Consider the following 10,544-nt stretch of genomic DNA (forward strand, 5'->3'; position numbering starts at 1 on the left):
ATAACTGAGGTCTCAAGTTAAGGATCTGACACCTCCACAAAGCACTCATCACTGTGTAATCTCTCATTTCTCTGTCTGTATCAAACATCCTCTCTTTTAAACTATATCTTGTGTTTGTGAATGTGTTTGATGTTGTATTTTTATTATTTCTTTCTTCAAGTCAATAGATAACAAAACTCCTTTTCCTTTCACTCAAGAAAGCCTTAGTAAATGAGCTCCTTCATTTTTCACTGGGCTATGTTTTATTTGAAGTGTGGTAGCTGCATATGAAGAAGAATTTTTTTTTAACATAAATCTGTTGCATTGATTGAAAAGGGGTTAAAAGAGGGGAGGTTTTTTTTCCTCCTTACCAATTTGTACCAACTTCTGGGTGGTCTCACTCAGTACCTTCTGGCTCAGTATGGTGTAGTGCAGAATGATGCTGATGGCATGGACTCAATCCCTGTCCTAACTGTGACAGTTAATGAAGGGCTGCTTTCTTGTCTTGCCTCATGCATGATGCTGATTTGTGACCTTCTGTCTATAAATCAACACCAAAAAAGAGAGATGACTATGGTTTCTAGTGGTTTATAGTTAATTATCTTACACTTTGTAAATTTGAAGTCATCCAAAACTATGCTGTCGTTATGTTAGGTTGCACCAAGTTCCAGTTTCTTGTCAGTCCGGTTCCTTGTCAAGCAATGCCTCCATCTTAAAATTTGTTTTAAATTTGTACCATGGCCCTCCATATCTGTGTAATCTACTCCAGCCTCTTAGATATTCATCCCCCCTGTAATTCTGGCTTCTTGAATACCCCTGATTTTAATTGCTCAACATTTGGAAGTTGTATCTTCCATTTGCCTTGACCCCAAGTTCTAGAATATTAAAGTTTTTTGCCTCTCACTTCACTTTCCTTCTTTAAGATGACTAAGCTTTTGGTCTTGTGATGTAAGGTGTGTGACTTATATATGTCTTAATGTCATTTATTTCTTGAATTTGGGTTTTTAATATGTTGGCTTTGGGCTGTGTTTGTGTGAGGAGGCTAATTATTAACTTATATTTCTATAATTTATTTTTAAAAACCAGCATGACGAAATGAGAATGAGTGTGAGAGAGAGAGAGGAGAGAGAAAGAGACACTCTCTGGGTTGATAAAGGTAATGTGTTTGCATTAGCTTGCTTTCTGTTTAGAAGAAACAAGAATCTTTTGGCTTGGCAAGATTTTTTTTGCAGATGCCCTGGTTTAAGTTTGATGTATGAAATGACCTCTCCTTGAGAAAACAGTTAGTTTAGAAATGTTAGAAAATAGATTAGTTTAGTGTAATACATTTCAGTGTGAATGATCCCGATCAGAAATTTTTTGTTAGAATTCTGAAGGGATTATTTGCAGCTGAGAAATTCTAAGCTCAGTCATATGACTAATCTACAAAGAAGCTAACAAACTCTTAAGACCAGCAACTGAAGGAAACTGTTAAGTCAATAATCTAAAGGTGATGGTGATGGGTTAGATTTGATTGTATTTTACCATGTGTTTTAAAATATTTCAGATTGTGTTATCCGTAAAGAGCTTGGTTTGTTATATTTTATCAATTCTTTTGCATAATATTACTAAAACCAAATCTGCAACATTGTGCACTTGTGTTTCAATGAAAGGGCCACCTTGTTAAATAAAAAAGCGAAATATGATCTATCAAGCCCGATATCAGTCTGGGATCTGACTTGTTCAATCATAACATAAGCTAGAATCAAGAAAGTTTAAATAACTCCTGATGTGGCTTGGTATCGTGTTTTATTTTATTAAATACTCATGGGTGTTTTATTACATTAAAGCTGCTATATAAATATAAGCTGTTACTGTTATGGTAACAGATTTAAAAACTTGAATTTGTATATTAAACTATTTATTCTTCAGAAGTGAAAGCAGTTTGTTTTTTGCTGCTCAGATACGTGTTCACTTAAGCTGAAATGAAAATAATATACTCAAGTGACTTACCCCTTTACGCTCGGGACTCAGAACCATATTTCAATAATTTGCAAACTTTCCTTGTCCAGTAAATAAGGACTAATGAGCATTTTAGAGTAATTACTTGCAATATTGAGAGGAAGGTTTTCCAGATGGTTTCAATCTATATGTAGGAACATGGAATAAAATCAGCTACGTTTTCAACCAGTAAGAAAGAGAATTTCAGGGTACCTAATAATTTGCCTCAGTTTCAACTGAGCGCAGTAGTGGGGGACTCCCTTGATTTATCAAAATGTAATATAGCTTAACCCAAGAAGATGTTGGGAAAGTACTTTAAATACTGCTTTCAATTTAATAAGAAATCTGTGCATCAATATTTACCTCAGCAAATGTGAATCAGACCTTTTTCCTCAGAACTCAAGCAAATTTCCTCCACTATAACTTTTTTTTTTCTCTCTTTACTATAAGAATTTCAAAATTCTCATCCCTACTTGAAATCCCTGCATGGCCTTGCCCTTTCTAATACCTGTAACGTTCTCCATTCAAAATCCTCAGCTTTTTGTTCTGAAGATGAGTCAATTTGGATTTGAAACTTTAACACTGTTTTTTCTCTCCACAAATGCTGCTAAGTTTATGCCAGCACTTCCTATTTTTATTTTAGTTCTTCAGTAATCACAGCACTTTACTTTCTTTCTAGTGCTTAATTCACTGCTACGTTTCCTCCAGGAACATGTACCTTGAAGAAATTCTGCTCTTCTCTCTGATGGGATTTCTGTTTGCATCTTTCAGCTTGATCACCTTTGTTATGTTCGATTTCCTTCCCAGTGTTTGACAAAGTGTTTACCAAAATGCATTTTCACAGCCACATCTCCTTCCTCAGTGACTGTCTCAGGCTCCAAATTGCCCATATGGAATTCTTATGAAGAGTCATGTTGGATTTGAAATATAAACTCTGTTTCTCTCTCCACAGGTACTGCTAGACCTGCTGTGTTTCTCCAATCATTCCCGATTGTAGCTCAGATTTTCAGGGTCCACAGTATGTTGATTTTGCCTCTGGTATTTGTGCTTCTCCAGTCCATTTTTTGTTTAAATTCAAATGTGTGGTATGGTATTACCAGCATCTACTGCCCATCCTTAGTTGCCCTTAAGAAAGTGGTGGTGAGCTAAAGATTGAGTGAATGATTAAGGATTGGTGAGATAATTCTGTGAAGGAGTGTTCCTCCTTTAAGATTCTTCCTAACATCTACCACTTTGACCACGTTTTTGATCGCCTCACCTAATGTCTCCTTGTGTGGTCTGCATCAAATTTTATTTTATGGTACACTTTATCACTTTAAAATGATTGTATGAATACACATTACTTTTGTTATTATTGTTGAATGCATTTACTCATTGAAAGCACATAGCTCCATGGACATTTCTGTCTTTCTGGCTGCTCATTGGAGAGGATTTTATTCTACAAATGTAGTGTCACTACAGTCCAGCATGGACCTGTCTTAACTTGACATGCACATCAAGAAAAGGAACTCTGCTGACTTTCCCTTGCTTCACTCACAGGTCAAGAATGATGCCCTTAACCAGGCAGGGAGCAGTTAACTCAGCTCAGGCTGTGGGGATCATACTAGGCCTTCCTGGTTGGTGTGGCCTTGTACTACAGACACTACTGATTTTTCAGATAGATTTACTAGTGATATCTTGATACCTCGAGCTCGGGTGGAACTTTGCATAATTCCTCATTATTTCAGAAGCAATATTCTTAATATTCTTTCAGAATAAATGGGCCACATCACCTCCTTCTCGCTTCAGTCTTGGCTGCATGAAGAATGCATCACTCTCTCATTAATTATGGCATTCCAAAAGTAAAGGGTATATCACGTTCCAGATACTATGTGTGTGAGGAGCGTATCTACATCATACACTTTGTGGGATTTGTGTGTGAGAAATGTAATTTGTTGTAGTATACCATGAGTCAGTGATAAGTTGTAATGAAAGCAAAGTTCCATCTAACGTAAATTACAAACTTGAGTTATCCTTACTGGATAAATTCACATTGACAAGGCTTGGTATTGAAAATTCCTTTCAGGACCAACTTCCACACATAATTCACAACTTGCGCCAGGAGGTTCCAAAAATACCCTTTTTAAAAATAAAATTGAATGCTGAACTCTTCCATAGAAAGATTTATGTACTTTAGCGCTCCAAAGCAAATAAATCCACTGGCTGCTGTGTACTCAGTGATGATTTGCGCAGCCTCAAATAAAAGTTACCTGAATTGTTCTTTTCAAACTGAAGAAAAACACGACAGAAAATAATGTTCACAAAAGCCGATGGCAGCCAGGAAGTTAGTGGAGCACAGTGATGCAGTGAGGTCAGTTGGAAGCTAGACTGTACTCACATTGCCTATGTGGGAGCTACTAATCACAGCTAGATACTTCCTCTCAGGAAAAGAGGAAGGTGGGAGGGCAAGTAATCAGCGACAAAGTCATTGTGGGTCATGTTGGCATGTCTCCCAGTTACTGGGGTACAAAGCAGCACTGGCAGAGGACAGGGATGAGCCAAAGCCCTGCCTAGCCAGTTAGCGATCACATGGGGGATACATTTTAAATTTTAAAAGGAGAGAAGAAAATGATAACTTGGCTTACATTCTCATTCTGTACAATGTATCACATTTCTACATGAAATTAATTAACAGATAGCACCGAACATCAAATAAATTATCAGATGAATGTTCATTAAATGCATCATTATCTGCATTAATAAATAATTCAGCATGAGTCACAGACCAAACAGGAAAAAATGGAACGCAAAAACAAGCCATTGTTCAAGAGAAACTTCAGAGATAGAATCCAATTGTATTCATTTTATTAAAATTATAACTTTCTGAAAATGTGCAATTAGGTCTTTGGTCAGGCTATTGCCAAATTTTCCTTCACTTTAGACAGTCAGTTTTTCCATTTCTGCTGTTTAATGGCATCTTGAGAGTATAAGATTATTAGGCTGGTGATTTCCTATCTCGGCAGGGGGATCTTCTGCAAAGAAAATAAGACGACACACAGTGAGCATGGCTCTCTATATAAAATTGGTAAAGTCTGTACTCTTTTCAGGGTTAAGGAACTTCAGTTTTATGAATAGAATGGAGAAGCTGAAGTTGTTCATCTTAGCAGTGAGAAATTAAGAGGCCATTTGACCAAAATATTCAAAGTCATTCAAAGGTGTCTCGATAGAGTAGATAGGGAGAAACTTGGCCAATTGGTAGAAGGGTAAAGAGCTGAAGGACACCAATTTAAAGTGATTGGCAAAAGAAGCAAAGCCCACTTGAGAAAAAGCCTATCCATGCAGTGAGAGATTAGGTCTGCGAGTGTGGTTTAATTGAGGCTTCAATTAAAAGAGAACTGAACTGTTATCTGATGCTTTGCCGGGCTAAGGGGAAAAGGCGAGCAATTGCTTTTATAGAGGTAAGGTATAAATAAAATCAGTTAAATGGTCATAATCTGTGCTTCAACCATCTATAATTCTAAGAATGCCTTGAGAGTGTTCATTTTCATATTGATTATACTGTGTTTGCTTACGTTACCTTATTTCGGACAAGGTTTCAAAAAAGAATTTCAAACAGGTAAAAACAAAAAGAAAATCCCCACAGTGAAATAACAAGTGATTTTTATATTAAAATTGTGCTTTGTTGTGTTTGTGTGGATGCAAACGTTTTGGGCTGTGTGGTTTGCTGTCAAATACTCTCAGCACAAACAGAACACAGCCAGATGAAAAATACAACCGCTTCCAATTCGTTAGCCTTGGCCTCAAAGGTCATCCTCTGTTCAAGGAGTGTCACCATTTGTATTTCTGACACTTGTCACCCTATGGTTCTGATGGCATTTGCCAGTTTAGCACTGGGAACTGCAACAACAGCATGCAATTACCTCACAAGGACCATGGCTTCATAATTTCCAGGCTGGATCCATAGTGGCTTCAATCTAGGGTCATGCATTTCAACTGCAGAAGATTAAAAAGAGGTACTCTGCAAATTTACAATATATTTTTATCCAGTCATAGAGTCATTTGGTATAGAAACAGAGCCTTCAGTCCAAACAGTCCACGCTGAACATAATCCCAAATTAAACTAGTCCCACCTGCCTGCTCCTGGTTCATTTCCCTCCAAACCTTTCCCATTCATGTATCTATCCAAATCTCTTTTAAACATTGTAATTGTACCCACATCCACCACTTCCTCAGGAAGCTCATTCCACACACAAACCACCCTCTGTGTAAAACATTTGCCTCTCACAGAGTCATAGAGATGTACAGCATGGATACAGACCCTTAGGTCCAACTTGTCCATGCTGACCAGAGATCCTAAACAATCCCATTTACCAGCACTTGGCCCATATCCATCTAAACCCTCCCTATTCATATACCATTCAGATGCCTTCTAAATGTTGTAATTGTAACTGCCTCCACCACTTCTTCTGGCAGCTCATTCCATACACATACCACCCTCTGTGAAAAAGTTGCCCCTTAGGTCTCTTTTATATCTTTCCCCTCTCACCCTAAACCTACATCCTCTAGTTCTGGATTCCCCCATTCCAGGGAAAATACTTTGTCTATTTATCATATCCATGCCCCTCATGATTTTATAAACCTCTATAAGGTCACCCCTCAGCCTCCGACGCTCCAGCAAAAACAGCTCCAACCTATTCAGCCTCTCCCTGTAGCTCAAATCCTCCAACCCTGACAACATCCTTATAAATCCTGTCTGAACCTCTTCAAGTTTCACAACATCCTTCCGATAGGAAGGAGACCAGAATTGCACGCAATATTCCAAAAGTGGCCAAACCAACATCCTGTACAGCTCCCAACTCCTATATTAAGCACTCTGATCAATAAAGAAAAGCATACCAAACACCTTCTTCACTACCCTATCTACCTGAGACTTTACTTTCAAGGAACTATGAACCTACACTTCAAGGTCTCTTTGTTCAACAGGACTCCCCAAGGACCTTACCATTAAGTGTATAAATCCTGCTCTGATTTGCTCTCATGCCTTTTTTAAATCTCTCTCCTCTCACCTTAAAAATATGCGCACTAGTCTTGAAATCCGCCATGCTAGGAAAAAAGACAACTACCATTCACTCTATTTATAAGTTAGCCAACATTTCTTTTCATCCATCCCATCCCTTACCCGTGTGTTCGCAAGAACATTTGTTGTTGTCCAAGGATGGAAAATGAACGATGATTTCTAGCTAACTCTTTCCTCAATCATTATTTCTGAGTAGTGAGAGGTTTCAGTGCTCATTGTTTTCTGGAATTCCAATATGCTTTGATTTGTGAAAAGGTGCCTTGAAAAGATCATGGAAGGACATCACGTTCAAATACTGCTGAATGAAAATTTGATCATTCCCTCTTCTAACAACCAGACCCCATGAAGTCAGATGTGCTTCAGACCACCTCTAGCATCACTCTTAGGTCTGCAGTTTAAGGACCATGCAATTGCAATCCATGACAAAACAGACACAATTTTCATTCCCCATCCTCCCTTACAGAAATTGGCAACTCTGCCTGGTAGAAGACAGCTCTTTTTTTTCCCCTGACTCTGTTCACTTGCTTGTCAAACATACACTGCTTAGTTACTTCCAGTTTCACAAGCACCAGTTATCAGGAAGCAAACAGATTCCCTCCTCTATAGAATCAACACTTATTAATTCATTCATTTGTTGCCCAGTTAGGTTCAAACAAATTGATTTCTTTTCAGTGTGTACCAACGACATGATCGGAAAACTGGGCTAATTTTGTTCTATGGACAGCACACGGAAGTGGGTATTTGACACCATCGGAAAATGGAGACGTTGACAATGCCAGCTGCCTCCCCATCCTCTGCAGTGCCCCTGTTCACTGAGAGAAACAGAACTCTGGGACCTAGTTGCTGTGTGCACTGCATAGTTTGGCCCTGCATGGATGCTTTTAAAGAAACTATTGGATGGATCTCAACTACGTACGATTAGTGAGAGACTGTCGGACACTTTACGTTGAAGTCAACAAAAATTAAGTAAAGGGACATGGAAACCGGGCCCCTGACTGGCAATCACCCATTTCACAGTCATCAGAGAAAAACAAGATGTATTGCAATATGTTTAAATCGTATATATAGTCGAGATTTTTACATGTACACAAACGGCCATCATGTAACACACAATGGCATATACAGTATCAAACTAGCAGTTAAAAAAAATGATTTTAGCCCAGCGGCTAAAAATTACAGCAATTATATAATCACAAAATTTTCCATTACAGTCAAATTGACCTCATTCAATTATTTCAGGTATCAGTAGTTGTTGCAATTCACTAAAATGCAGGGAGACAAAGGGACACATTACATCATACAAGGGGGCAATGTAAATTGATGTTTTTGAAAGTGTAAACCTCAATTTGAAGAACGGCTTTGATTGCCTTTTAACTGTAATCTTGATTTTCCTGCCAGATTGTAGCTGAGCTCTGTGAAAACATTCCACAGCCTCGGCAATTAACATTTTACTGTACATTACTGTGTTAACTTCACAGTGCTGTAAGTAAAAGCAGATTGAATCTGCAGATGTGCAACAAGGTCATTGCCGAAGTAAGCTGCCCCGGCTGCAGGCCTGTTGTCACAAAATGATTAATCAGAGCGAGCCTTTATGCAGGACTCTTTGCCGCCCTGAAAATGGTCAGGTTCAAGTTCACTTACTGTCCAATTCCTCATTAACTTTGCCCAAATGGTGCTGTTCCCCATCCCTGCCCAGTTAAAAAATCGAGCTAGTTTCTCCCCCTTCCCGTCCCCCCACCCCCTACAAAGGGCAGGTTCCTTTGAGTGAAAAGAAGTTCCTTTTTGAACATATGATTCAAACGTAGTATGTTGCAAGCAATGAAATGATCACAGAACCCTAGGGTTTGTGAGTAATACAAAAGCTGAGCGTGTACTGGCAAAGTTAGAAGAGATTCAAAGAGCAGCTAGAGCGTCACATCTCTGACATGCATGTGTATTCTCTATATCGCAGTTTCAGATCGTTTGTTCACCTTTTACCTGACATTCTGTCCCCTAACAGTTTCATAATAGAAAGTCAAACGTCTCCCGCAACCATCTTGTAACTGTGTAGCAGTGTGCTTGGAATAAAAACTAGACTAGCAGTAACCCACTAAGAAATCTGTGGCTCAAAGCTTGTACTGTGCTAGTTGCTCTTCCGGCCCAGCTGAGAAACGCTTTGAAGATTATAGCTGTTTCCTGTGTGAGGTACTGTTCCCCACCCGCCCCCTAACGACCATTTCCCATTGATACCCACAGAAGCCTACCTTCTTAACCACTGTTTTAACGGTTTCTCACCACTTCCACTCTTGCACTATCTGCAGACACTGAGGTGTTTATTTTGGTGGGTGCTTCTGATGATGGCCAGGTGACACGCTGGGGCTAGAGAAGATTGGTAAGGACGAGGGAAAGAAAGAAATGGGAGCTGTGCGTGATGAATCTTTTCTGGCTGTGTCTCACCTAAAGTAACATCAAGCAGGTTAAATGAAAAAAAAAGTTAATCATTCCATCTTGAGGGGCTGACAGAATTTTCATGCTTTTTTTCTACACTTCTATTTTGTGAGTGAGGATGAGAGGGAGTTTTGTTACTTGATCTCCTTTTCAACAATAAAGACTTCAGGTTCAGTGTTAAATCACCGATTTTCTTATGTCTGTGGCACTTATAAATAAGTTTTGCCTATGTTGTTAGATGTACATTATTCGACCAATTCCCATCCAATTTCAAGCCTCGATATTCAATCTTACTTTCCCTCAGTAGAGAAAGTTTCATTACCTTCTGGCTGCAAGGTGAGTTCAGCCTCTTAGCAGAACAGAACACTTAATGTGAGGGACTGGGAGGAACAGAGTAAAAGAGGGGAAAAACAAAATATGCAAGGAACAGTTACCACACCCACCTGCAACTCAACAAACCCATATTCCCGTGACCAATTACACTGTTATAGAGACATCTGCACCCCAGATGTCCCTTCCAGCTAGTGCAGAAAGCAAGGGCACCCCAAGGTAGTTCAAGAAGTAGGGAAAAGAAGACAATCAATGGGAGGTGGTATAGTACTGCATTTTTTTTTTGCATGCATTTGATGCTCAGAATGCAAGTAAACAGCAACATAAAAAAAATTGTAAAAGAGTGTAAGCCCAGATGAACCTGTTTATTTGTGCATCTTTGTAAAAAGGTTAACACCACAATATTTAGAAGCCAGTGTTGCTCATGGTATTGCTACAGAGTAAATCGTTAAATGGAAACATTTTTCGTCATCATTCTTATTGTTTTAAAGGTAATCTTATTTTTATAATAGTCACTTCCAAATTCTTCAATCTTCTGATATTTTCCGATAATTATACAATTGTACAAATGCATCAATGTGAGTCATTGTATGATGCATTGTTCAAATTTTTTTCGATATAAAATATATTTGAACTGGCAAATACTCAGAATGTGGTTCCACAGGATGCACTGGAAATGCAAACACCACTCGTTTTCGAAACCATTAAAATACTTCTGAATTTTGTTTCAAGTATCTCATTCATCAACATTTCATTCTATTTATATTTCAGA

At 38.6% G+C, this 10,544-nt stretch overlaps 1 long non-coding RNA gene across 1 annotated transcript; it reads right to left on the reverse strand.

Moving 5' to 3' along the window:
* Window positions 1-4,786: 4,786 nt before the first annotated feature.
* Window positions 4,787-9,113, reverse strand: LOC148149167 (uncharacterized). The gene is made up of 2 exons (XR_015758051.1): window positions 8,986-9,113; window positions 4,787-4,970 (listed from the first exon to the last, which is right to left on the reverse strand). It is a non-coding gene; the product is annotated as an uncharacterized LOC148149167 (long non-coding RNA).
* Between the last annotated feature and the right edge of the window lie 1,431 nt (window positions 9,114-10,544).

The sequence above is a fragment of the Chiloscyllium plagiosum genome, unplaced genomic scaffold (genome assembly GCF_037043375.1).
Source record: "Chiloscyllium plagiosum isolate Xiang-an unplaced genomic scaffold, Cpla_swu_hap1 HiC_scaffold_9, whole genome shotgun sequence".
NCBI lineage: Eukaryota > Metazoa > Chordata > Chondrichthyes > Orectolobiformes > Hemiscylliidae > Chiloscyllium > Chiloscyllium plagiosum.